Below are 12178 nucleotides of genomic sequence, written 5' to 3'. Positions count from 1 at the left end.
TAAGAGAATTTAAAAATAATGGTAAATATTACAATGGAATAATAATCTAGATTACCTGTCAAGTTAAAACGAATGAGAATTTAAGGAAATGTGAGGTTCGTATATTCAAAAAATTTGATTGCATAAAAAAGATTGTAAACCCCTTTTTTAGTTTGTGTTGAATAAGAATGAATGAATGTGAATGATGATATTGGAACGGTTAAGCGAGAATAATATTTATACTTGACGAGGGAAAAGAAACAAGACCCCGCCTTAGGCTCAAGGGTTCTCATACTCAAGAGTCTAGAGTCTCTAGACTAGAATTAAGATTTTCTTTTTTTTTTTTTTTTTTTTTTCTTTTTTTGTTTGTAACAGACTAGAATTATGAATTTATTACTCTATATTCGACTTTAAGTAGAGTGTACTTGTGTAAATGCACGAGATATACAAATATATTATTATAAGGAATGATATACTCCTATAAAGAATGATATAAGAATTATTATAGTATTATATTATTTTTTTTCGAAACGATTATTGAACAATAAGTAGTTATTGAATGGTTTTGGAGGATAACAACGTTGAATGTAGAGATGACAATCGTGTTGTGTCATGGATTGGAGAACCTCAACACTAACTCGACCCATTTAATATTCACGTCGTGTCATGTTGACTAAGTTTAATTAAGCGTGTCAGAAACCCATGACACTAATCCACATTTTCATGTCCGTTTCATGTCGTGTTATGTGAAGAATTATTACTCTCATGCAATAAGTTAATAAAAAATTCTATAAATCATTGGGATTTTTGTTAGTCGAGGTTAGGTCATGCTAATTCATGTTGGGAATCTCAACACTAACCTGACTCGTTTAATTAAACGAGTGCATAGTAACTACAGTATTTCATGTCACACTACAAAAAAAAAAAAAAAAAAAAAAAAAAAAAAAAAAAAAAAAAAAAAGTGCATAAACGACAGGAAATACTGTTGTAAACCTGTCGTAAAAGACCACTTATGACAGGATTTCCTGTCGCGAGCCTGTCCTAGAAGGGGGCCATCATAGAACATTTTCCCCACTAGCTACAATCTCGTCACAAAAGCCAATTACGACTGCGGGTAAAAATTCCACTAGTATGAGAGAGGAAGACGATGAAATGAAATGGAGGATAGAGAACGTTAATTTGGGTGTTTATTATAAACAAGTTCAATGATATATTTGGATTGGAATTTAAGTTGGGCAAGGTTTTATGTCAAGCCTAAAATCATGACATTAAAAGCCTTATATATAGAACGGGCTTTGAGTCCATCATTAATAGGTTGCATTATTGGGCCTTTATTTTGTAATGTCAAGTTTTTTGGGATGTACCTAAATAGTATGAGTGTTTTGTGCATTTTGATGAGCATTGGTTTGCTCTGGGTTTGAGTCGCATTATCTTCCAGCCGTAAGTGTATGGCTACTAGCCATCCCTACAGCGGCAAAAGTAGACGAAAATATGTATTGTGGATCTCTTTCTAATATCATGTCTCTGTATGATATCCATATTGCTTCCATCTAGTTATGTCGTTATGAATCCAGTTTTCAATAAGTTTACACGGAATTAGGAGTAATTATATACACACGAGTACACGACTAAGCTAAGGATGCAACAGGCTGAGGCAACGAAGTAGATGGTTGACAGTATCATGAGTATTCAAGCTAAAAGCACATCAATGCATCAGGTGAAGCCTTAAGGGGTATGTATGGTTGCTGCTTGAGGAAGGAGCAACGGTACAGCCCAGTGGAAGAGTCGTGTGTGTTCTAGTCAATCTCGGTAGCATTGAGATCCTAGAATCCCTGAGATCAATGAGATAGTTCATGCAATGACTTATCTCAAACCTATACATTTTTTGAGCTCAAACAATCTAAGTTTTGGGATTCATCAAACCTGATACACTGTTGCAATACAGAAATCACTACTATATGCAAAGAGGCGGAGTAAAACACAGGGAGAACCAAAACAAGGCTCAACATAAAAGCAGTATACAGCGCCAAGTTGCCAATAATAAAGAGGAAGCTACATCGACATGACGTGGGTGGTAGGCGTGTACACCTTATAAAACACTGGACCTCCCCCTTCACTAGCCTAAGTCAGACCCTCTTGCATTGCAGAGCAAATTGAGTGTCGGATATATTTTCCCGCCCAATTGTACAATAGCATATTCAAAAGGTAAGTAGATGTTCTGAACTTCTAAACAGGTCTATGTGATCACAACCCAAGCAAGTCCAAATTCAGCCAGTTGCTGTCTTTTTGCCCATTAGCCCGCAACACATCCATTAACCTCTACCAACGAAATTCCTTGTCGAAGACTTACCTCTACGACCTCGAGTTTTACTACCACTCTTTCTCTCAGGAACAGCATTTGTCTCAACTCCAGGCTCTGATTTCTGATTTTTGTGAATGATCTTCAACGCCAATGATTTCAGAGGCATGGTAGTATCTAATGGCTGAAGAACCTCCTGCAACTCATGCCACTCAAGATCTTCAAAATCACCATCCTCGTAGACAACTCTGTACCACCCGGTTTCTTTATCAAATTCAGTCACTTTACCCAAATAATATTTATGATCAAACAATTTTTGCACTTTTCTTCCCTCCAGCCATTCACCAAAACCTGTATTTCTTGGCTTACTGACATCAGAAGCAGATTTGTTGAGTCTTACTGTCGTTAGAGTGCCTTGATTTATATTCCCATCCTCCACAGTTAAATCAGGGACACCATTAATCACGACTGCTGGTTCTCCAGGCAACTCATATATGTCAGCTGACAGAGACTCTAAGTTGCTATCAAATGTTCCTTCCATTAACGAAAATAGTTCAAAGACTCAGATGAAACTACAACACGTAGCATACACAATTAATAGAGTAACCAACGGGGCGGTGTTTGCTTTGTATTGTTACACTTCAGAGTTTGCACAAGATTTTGAATCAGACAGACTGCGACAGATGCAAGAAACAGTAAGTCAGCAGAAGTAGAATCAGACTGTCTCATAAATATAATACATCAACTATAAAGGAAGAAAAGCAAGAGTAAAGGGGAGGGGAAATGTGATGGGAGGGAATATAGCAAAGAGGAAAATAATAGGACAATCCAGATAATAATTTTTTTGGACTACAATCAAGAAAACACGGTAACATAAGCTTCTAATTTGAGAAACAAATATGTGAGCACAATTTTTTTTTATCAGCCTTGACTGATCAGTGGTTTGATACAAGGTTCAATGATGCTGACCAAGAGCAAGTTCTATCTATTGATCATGCAGCAGGTTCTGTAAATGATACCGCCCATACTAAGACATTAGAAGAGTTATATCACAGTTTTACCCCAACTTTAAATTTCTACTTAACAAACCAGCCCAAACTCAGAAGACTCAAGGTGTCCCTTATGAAAATATATACTAGTACTTACAGTAATGAAACTTCCATCTGCAGCCATAGATTCGACTCGTAAATAAGGAAGTCTAAAACCAAGAATCCAAACAGCTGAATCATAAAACAGGCATAAAACAAAGTTGGTGGTGTTATTTTGGTCAGACCAGGAATTCAAACATCTAAGACGGGTGAAACTAAGGGTACTATTTAGCTCCCTAAAATAGAAAGATCTGGTCTCGTCCATTCTAGTATGATCTATAATGGTAGCAAACCATAAAAGATACAATAACAATACCAAAGCCTTAATAATGAAGTACCATGACCATATGATTCAAGAAAAACAGATAATAAGCCCCTATAATACTGACCGAATAACCTTTAACACTCAACAAGTAACCACACTACACTAACCCTGAAACACTGACCGAATAACCCATACGCCATATCACACTAACGAAGTAACCTCATGATACCTGAGCCCACATTGTGAATTTCAATCCACCTTCTTCTGTCCGGAATTAAATGGTGAAATGACTGAAATTGTGATATAAATTTCAATCAAATAGGGTGATCATATCATTTGGTCTGGACTTTTAAATAGATGAATGGTGAATTTGAGCCACCCAAAACCACCCCCACCAACCCTGAAACTGCCCCAATCCCGCAAAACCGCCCTACACCCAGATTCTACCTCCCAAAACCCACCACAAACAACCAAGAAAAATCTCTTACCCATAAACCCTAAAATTCGGAAATTAAATAAAAATATAAAAATCGTAATGAAAAATGAAAGCAAACCTTTTCAGAGATCAATTATGCTTTGCATGACCAAATTAGAGCATCCGTTCGAATTTGATATTTAAAATTGAAATATAAGCAAGGTGACAATGGTGGTAGAGAGAGAAAGGGCGGCAGGAAGGGCCGGTGACGATGGTGGGGAGTGAATATGAAGGAGGGATTGAGGGAAGACAGTTTGGAAGGAGGGAGGGAGATGGTGTTTGGTGGAGGGAGAATAGAAGACCGAAGAAGTGAGGGGTGGTGAATTCTAAAATTAGTGGCGGATCCAAAAAAAAAAAAAAAAATTGTTATGGGTTCAAAGTATCCAAATACATTTAAGACCATTTTCTTTTCTTTTCTTTTCTTTTTTTTTTTTTTTTTTACAAGAATTTAAGACCATTTTCAATTGGCGAGATTTATTGAATTTTTTTATGAGAGTATTTTTTGTAAAGAATACTACAGTACTTTGTATGAGTAATTAGCTGGGGCCTGGGGCAATATCAATAGAACAAACATTTAACGGGGTTGTTCACTTGCCACATCATCGTACAAAGCCCTCACCCAAGGAACATGTCATTCAATATTAACCACCTTATCACCGTTTGAACTTCGTTGAAACCACCATAACCACCCAACAGCTTGTGGTTGTTGTTGCATACACCACCCCCATTAGCAGATTTACCACTCAAAACTCCACTCTCTTCCGCCATTCTTGCTCCCTCTTCAAGCATAAACTCCCCCAACCGTCGCAACAAACCCAATCGATTGATGACTCCATCTTCGATTCCACAAACGATGGTTCTTTCGCTACCACAGTTGCCGCCGACGAAAAGTCTTGCCTTGCCAATTGAAAACCCCCACCTCGCCTCAATTTCAACCCTAAATAGGGGTTCCGCCGTCGTCTTAGCCGTAAGCAATTGACCAAATTGATGGAGGAGATAGAAAGAAAATGGGGAAGATAAAGAACTTAGTAAATAGGGTTTGAATTCGGGAAATAATTCATGATTAAATTCGGTGGAAAATTAGATTAATAAGTAAATAGTATTGTAATAAGTTTTGTTTTATGTATTTAATTGAGTATAGGAAAATTTTAGTAAGGGCATTTTAGTAATTTTATTTGAATAATTTAGTAAAAATGAAAAGTTATTGAAAGTTACACATAATGTGTAGCGGATGTTTTCGGAAAAAGTTGCACATAATGTAAAAAGAGGTAGTAAATATTTGTAAAAGTGGGTTTAGTGTAAGAGAAAATAATAATAAAATAATAGTGGGTCATTACCAAATAAGGAAGTGTTGCAATTATTATAAAACGTACGTAAAAGGAAAATACATTGTGATTATTAAAAGGCAAAAGCTAACTAACGCCCTGGGGGTGTTGGATAAGATAATTAAAAGTAGAATTATTAAATTAAAATCAACATTAATTACACCGATTGACGTGTGATTTTGGCATGCATTTCTAAATTAATACCACTTACGGAAATATTTTATATGCTTATCTAACGCCTCGGGGCGTTTGTTCGCTACAAGAAAATTGTCTTTTCGTAGCAATTATTTCTTAGCGATTATACATTCGCCACAATTGAAAATTTTCACACATATTTATGAAATATTAGAGGAATCCATATCATTTTACAATCACATAATAAACCCATATGAAATCGATACAAAAAACATAATAATATTCATTCACCATTTTTCCACACATTTACAAAATTATGGGAAAACGTATCTTTTACATTTGCCACTAAAACCCAAAATTCAATATCATCTGGGGGTCTTTAGAAAAATGACTACCATATTATTTTAATGATATATAATATGATCGGTTTATTTTTTCACGCTATAAAATGGCCACAATTACTCTTATAATATCTACAATGTAATTATAAATTTTGAAAATTTTAATTCAACATAAAATAAATATTTTTTGAGAAACTATATAATTAGAATAGAAATTACATAAATGAAATCAAAAATTTGATAAATTAATAAAAAAAGTTGATAATACTATTTAATACCATTAATAAAGTAATATAATTAATTACTTGGAAAAATTATGTCAATTATGAACCATATAATCATTAAAACATTGTGATAGTCATATTTCAAAAGACTACTGTAAAATTTTCAGATACAAAAAGCCTTTTGTACACTAGATTTTAATTTTTTTTTTTTTTTTGTGACAAAGATAACATAAAATATGTCATAGCTTATTGGAAATACTTTAATATTAGAGTTTGAGGTTGCATGTTCGAATCTTGTAGAGATCTTACGTAGGGATTCATATATATATATATATATATATATATATATATATATATATATATATATATATATATATATATATATATATATATATATATATATATAGATATATATATATATATATATATATATATATATACTGTGGAAAATGAGTTTAATCGGTACAATAATCACCATAATTGAATGTAGTTTTCCGTATCGATTAATGAGGACAACCCCAGTGAAAGCAAAAAACACTACTAAAGGCTATGGTAACGGGGGATATTGTATCGAATAACCATTCGTTGGGATTTTTCTTTTGTAACAATTATAATCGATACGAAATGTTTAAATAATCGCTACGAAAAGGTATTTTTCTTATAGTGGTTAGAAAGATTTTAAATAAAATATGGAGCAAAATGTTGTATTCCCTATATTATTCTTTAAACTTTGACTTACTTTGCATTTGCGCGATTTTCAATGTGCGTCTTCAACCATTAATTTCTTTGGCTATGTATAAGTAAAAATTATAAAAAATTATATTTTGGAAAATATAAACTAAGATAAAGGTAATTAATAAGATCCCACGGGGTAATTTATTTCATTTGTATAATTCATAAAAGTTGGTCAAAGTTATTTTACTTTAACCGCATGAATAGTAAACGAGTTGAACTTTCACCAACAAAGGTAGTATTAAATTTAAGATTATTTGAGACATTTCAAATGGAATGTGTCAGAAAATTTTCAAATGAAAATAGAGAGAATGCTTGACTTTAAAAATATATCTATGTATATTGTCGTCAAAAATAAATAAATAATATATTATTTTTCTCTTTTATTCACGCAAACACTTAATTTTTTTTTATCACATTGATATACTCTCTTTGAAACCTTTTATATTATATTCTTTTCACAAACTTTTAAAAAAATTGGGTGTACAATAATTATTGTACATCCATTTTAAAGATAGCCTAAAGTGATTAAAATTTACCCTTGAAATTAATAAATATTACCCTTAATATGCATAAAAGTAACCCAATACAAATAAAAATTAGCTACGCTTTAATAATAAAGAAGTACATTTTAAATGACTAAAAATCAATTACTAGTGATTGAATGTAATTAAATTACCCTTATAAAACTTTTCTTGATGTCTATTTATATAAAAATTGTATTATGTTTAAAATTACCCAAAAAAAGACAAAAAGTTACCTTAAAATTAGCCAAAAGTTACCCTTATACTGCTCGATGTACACTAATTATAGTGTAAATTGGGTGTATACAAAAGTTTTTCTATTTTTTTTTTTATATATAAAATTTTGTTCAAGTAAGTTGCTTACATTGGCGGTTGTCACGCCAAGTAAAAACATAACTTTAAATGTTCACTTTAATAAAAGATAAAAGTTGTATAATAACTAGGTTTAATTTTTAATCACATAATTATATGATAATTTTGGCAAGTAATAGTGTAATAGTTTGCATTATATAAAAAGGGATGCCCCAATTTCTAATATTGAGAAACAAAATTTATTTCTCATAGTTTGCATCTCATAGTGTATCACATTTTATTTCTAAAAGAGTAAATTTCGAAAACATCCACAATAATTTGTTGAGATGTTGTGCATGCCGACAAAATCAACTAGTTTCGTGCAACAAGTGTATTGCCTCAGTGGAATAATCAATAGCCTATTTTGAGCTAATATGGTATAGTTTTTTATTTTTTAAGTTGGAAAAAATCAATGAACATACCTTATACTTCTTACATTAGCCAAAAATAACAATTCTAACAAATTAAATTACTCAAAACTCTAAAAGCCACGCATTATTGTATTTTGGTATAAAATTTTGTTGTCATATCAACGAGAAATATGGAGATCTCAAACAAAAAGGAAACAACTTTTCTAAAACATCAAAAAAATCAGTGTTTACACCATGACCATATTCGCCAGCGTTAATATGGCATTTCTGCGTAAGAATGGAAAAATAAAAAGCAATAATTCACCAACAATCATCACCATCAAAACTAGATTATATCACCTTCCTCCGGTACCTTTATTGCTTGTCTCATTCACCTCAAGTCTTCGATTGCGCTTTGAACCCAAGAATATTAATGGGCATGTATTGAGATATGATATGGTATAAGAATACGAAATTAATGTAATGTAATAAAATATTGGGAAATTTTTACTCCGTATAAATATGGAGGAAGAAGATAAAGATATTGAGATAGGCGGCATAGTCCCACCTCCATTGCCATTATCTAGGACAATTTTTATGTCGAATTCGGGTAAGACATTGTTAGTGTCAAGTCCTACCTCAAATAAGAAGAAAAAAAAAATCCTCTGATGATTCAATGAAATCGTATTCCTTGGGTTCATATTCCTTCAATAACATCTACCCAAATCAATCATTTGACATCGATGATGGTAACTCACCGTCAAACTCCGGTAAAGCATTGGTTGTCTCAAGCTCAGCAAAGTCTCTTGCATTGTCGGACTCTTGCAAGTCATTAGCCCTCTCAGAGTCGGGAATAGACCAAAAAAAGAAGTACGTTAAGCAGGTGACAGGGAAGCACAAGGACACAAAACTTCACTTGGCGGCCCAGAAGGGGGACATAAAGGCGGTGAAGGATATTTTTGAGGAGATTGATGCTCAGATGACAGGAACAACAAGTGGGGCTGAATTCTATATAGAGTTGATTGAGATACGCTTAACTATTGTAAATGAAGTCAATGAGCTCGGTGAGACACCGTTATTTAGAGCTGCAGAAAAAGGCCACCTTGATATAGTGCAGGCTCTTTTGCCTTACATGACATCTCAAGGCATTTCTACCAAGAACCAAGTAGGGCTCACTGCATTGCATGTTGCCGCTAGCCAAGGTCATGAAGGTAGGAACAAAGTATTTATTTTAATATATAACATGTTATGGCTTATAAATCTCATAATCTAAATTTGGTGTATGACAACATATATAAAACAATCAACTAATTTATAAAGAAATTATGATTTTATTCGAAAATAAAAGTTTTCCTATATAGTCATGTAAGTTTGAGATATATTTACATAATAAGTAGAGATGTCAATGGGGCGGGGTGGGGCTGATGTTTACCTTTCCATCCCCATCCCCACCAAAAAATTTCATCCATATTCCCATCCCCATCCTAGCGGCGGGTCCAAAATTCATCCCTATCCTTGTCCCGGGGGTACAATTTCAAAACCATCTTTGCCCCACCCCCCACTTAGATATCCATCCCCACTTTATCCCCACCTAAAACCCGCCTAATCCCCACCTCCCAATACACAATTCAACATAATTAATATAGATTACTAGAAAAAAATTATTGTTAATATTACACACACTTTTTTTTTGAAGAAGAAGTATTACACACTCTTTAAGTTATAATATTAGTGTATTACAATTATTATATCTACTATTTTAATTTACATGTTATAGATGTGGGTGTGAGGTGGGGGTAAGGCGGGTACGAAGTGGGGCGGGTAGGGCGGGGCGGGGATGGGGATGGGGCGGGTACAATGTAAAATCCACCCCCGCCCCATCACCCATAGCGGGTATGATTTTTATCCCATCCCCGCCCCACCACCCGCCAAACCAAGACCCATCCCCACCCAACTGGGGCCGGGATGGGGCAGGTTCTCCTACTTGACCCGCTCCACTGACATCCCTAGTAATAAGTTTGAGACCAACTATTGTAAGATACTACGTTGTGTTTTTAATCTTAAAAAAAATTCATGTTTAACATGAATGCATGTCATTATCAAGGTATATTGGGATGGCAATTTCTAACTTCTTCTTTTTTTTTTTTTTTTATTTGCTACCATGTAGCTACTACTATTATAGAAACATTTATTAAATACTACGTTCAGCTATTGTGCAGACATTATTAGATCAAGATCCAGATTTATGCAACACTATGGGTCAATCCAATGTAACTCCTCTTATATCTGCGGCCATTAGAGGTCATCTAGGAGTTGTCAAAGTGTTGTTGTCACAAAGTTCTAACTTATTAGAGATGCCTAAATCAAATGGGAAGAATGCACTACATTTATCAGTCCGACAAGGGCATGTAGACATTGTGAGAGCATTGTTGAAAGGTAATCCACAAATAGCCAGAAGAACAGACAAGAAAGGTCAAACTGCACTTCATATGGCTGTGAAAGGTCATAGTGCTCAAGTGGTTAGACTACTACTTCGAGCAGATCCCTCCATAATCATGCTTTTGGACAAATTTGGAAATGCTGCATTACATGTAGCAACTAGGAAAAAACGAGTAGAGGTAATAAGCTCTTCACTCATATGCTTTAACTTTTTATTATCATTATAATTAAAAACACAACCATTTTGTGGAATTAAAGTCCTTTCTACCAAATGTAGCAAAGGAATTGTATTAGTTTGTTATTAGGAATGACTAGATGTATTGTGAAATATAATATTAAGTGGTGTTATAATACCAACTTGCCAAAACAATGCACTAGGCTTTGGTAAAATCTTGGTTGATGAACTATAGTCTTTATGTTTTTCAAGTCAAAAAAAGAGAGTAAATAAGTGGAAGTAAGCACTCAATTTTTTCTTTAATGTTTCTTGACTACTAAACTACTATGTAAATTATTGATTTAAGTTCTTAAAAAGATTGACATTCATTATTTAATAACAATTTTGAGGCTATAAGAAAATTATTGAACCATTTGTGATGTGTAGATAGTGAATGAACTGCTCCTCCTCTCAGAAACTGATGTGAATGCATTAACAAGAGATTGCAAAACTGCGATGGATATTGTAGAAGGGCTACCTCTCTCTATAAAAAGTTCAGTGATAAAGGGTTGTCTAATGCGATTTGGTGGGGTTAAAGCTGATGAATTAAATCAATCACGGGATGAGCTTCGAAAAACGGTGACTGAAATCCAGAAGGATGTTCACACTCAACTCGAACAAACTCAAAGGACAAATCAAAATGTAAATGGGATTGCAAAAGAATTAAAGAAGTTACATAGAGATGGAATTAACAATGCTACAAATTCAGTAACTGTGGTGGCTGTGCTTTTTGCAATTGTGGCCTTTGCGGCCATTTTCACTGTTCCGGGTGGGGACTATGATTCTGGAGTAGCTGTGGTGGCTAGCAATATTTCATTTAAAATATTCTTCATCTTTAATGCAATCGCGCTCTTCACATCCTTATCTGTTGTGGTGGTTCAAATAACAGTAGTCAGGGGCGAAACCAAATCCGAAAGGAAAGTTATTGAGGTGATCAATAAGTTAATGTGGTTGGCTTCAATCTGTACTAGTGTTTCATTTATCTCTTCATCATACATTGTTGTAGGCCGACATCACTCGTGGGCTGCCATTTTTGTTACTATATTAGGAGCAGTGGTTATGGCAGGAGTTCTTGGCACCATGACTTATTATGTTGTAAAGTACAAAAAAATTAGAAAAGTAAGAAAGAAAGAAAAATCATCTAGGAAAAAAAGTCATGCCCTTCATGATATTGATGTATTCTCTGAAGATTCAGCTGTCAATGCAATCTATGCAATTTGATATCTAACCAACCAACCTCTGCTCATTCTGTCTTGTGCTAAGTGGTTAAATATCCAAAGAAATATGACTGAATGGGTTATATATATATATATGATTATTCATCCATAATATATATATGATTATTCATCCATAAACAAAGTATAATCACCCATTATGATCAAAGAGAGTGTAATGTTACTTAGGGGATGAACAACTTAGCCTTACCTTATAAGAAAG

General features: G+C 33.9%; 2 pseudogenes across 1 annotated transcript; one reads left to right on the top strand and one right to left on the bottom strand.

Moving 5' to 3' along the window:
- Window positions 1-1953: 1953 nt before the first annotated feature.
- Window positions 1954-4416, bottom strand: LOC145572207 (dirigent protein 17 pseudogene; annotated as a pseudogene). Its single transcript, XR_014096720.1, has 2 exons — window positions 4186-4416; window positions 1954-2952 (listed from the first exon to the last, which is right to left on the bottom strand). The product of XR_014096720.1 is annotated as a dirigent protein 17 pseudogene (transcript).
- A 4269-nt stretch (window positions 4417-8685) lies between these two features.
- Window positions 8686-11962, top strand: LOC145572206 (ankyrin repeat-containing protein ITN1-like; annotated as a pseudogene).
- The last annotated feature ends 216 nt before the right edge of the window (window positions 11963-12178 follow it).

The sequence above is a fragment of the Chenopodium album genome, chromosome 12, assembly GCF_948465745.1.
Source record: "Chenopodium album chromosome 12, dcCheAlbu1.1, whole genome shotgun sequence".
NCBI lineage: Eukaryota > Viridiplantae > Streptophyta > Magnoliopsida > Caryophyllales > Amaranthaceae > Chenopodium > Chenopodium album.
The sequence above is the reverse complement of the archived record's forward strand: the minus strand, read 5'-3'. Positions and strand labels throughout refer to the sequence as shown.